Below are 822 nucleotides of genomic sequence, written 5' to 3'. Positions count from 1 at the left end.
ATGGATGCTGAGAGCCAGTGTAAAGGTCACGAGGTTGGTGGGGGACCACAGGGCCTTGGATTCAGGGTCGTGGGTCAACAAGAGAAGTGAGCTCTGGCTGGGACCACAGGTGGTGAAGGCACCGGCCTTTTGTCTTCAAGCTTTTCCCAGGGTCTGGGGAGCAATGTGGGTGCAGAAGGGGACCCAGACCTCCTCCTCGGCAGTAGCGATGCTTGTACCCGTTGGACAGAGCGGGCAGCTCGTAGGACTGTGTTTGAAGGAAGGGTTCTGCTGCGAAAGTGGTTTGGGAAGCCCCACGTGAGGCTTGGGCGACAGAGCTTGCTAGGCAGGGTGGGCTGTGCGGCATCCAGACAGCCGCGCTCGGTGTGGGGCGGCCACGGCGGCGGCGGGGACAGCGCCCGTCCTGAAATCAGCATCCAGGGACCAGTGTGCAGTCTCACGATCGCTGTTGAGGTGCAGCATGATCCCACCCGGGTCAGCAAAGTCATCTCAGATGGCTCTTACGGGAGGGCCTCTCAGTCCACTCGCCTAGCCAAGCGCGGCGCCAGGGCACGCCCATGGGAGCCGCGACCCGGCGGAGTGGGGAACGGTGTCAGTGAGCGCGCGAGGGGAGGGCAGCGGGGGCAAACAAGCGGGGCAGGGTCCACTCGCGGCGCCGTCGCCGCTTTAAGAGCCGGCCCGGGGCGCACGCGCAGTGGGACCGCTGCGCGCGCAGGCGCAGAGACGGCAGCGGATGTTTACGGCGGCCGAGGTCGTAGCGGCGCGCCAGTGCTGCAGACGCGCGGGGGACGCTCCCCGGAGCTGCCGGTCGCGGCCGAGGAG

Source organism: Carlito syrichta, unplaced genomic scaffold, assembly GCF_000164805.1.
Source record: "Carlito syrichta isolate Samal-C Ts95f unplaced genomic scaffold, Tarsius_syrichta-2.0.1 Scaffold304348, whole genome shotgun sequence".
NCBI lineage: Eukaryota > Metazoa > Chordata > Mammalia > Primates > Tarsiidae > Carlito > Carlito syrichta.
This window is presented reverse-complemented; position numbering follows the sequence as displayed.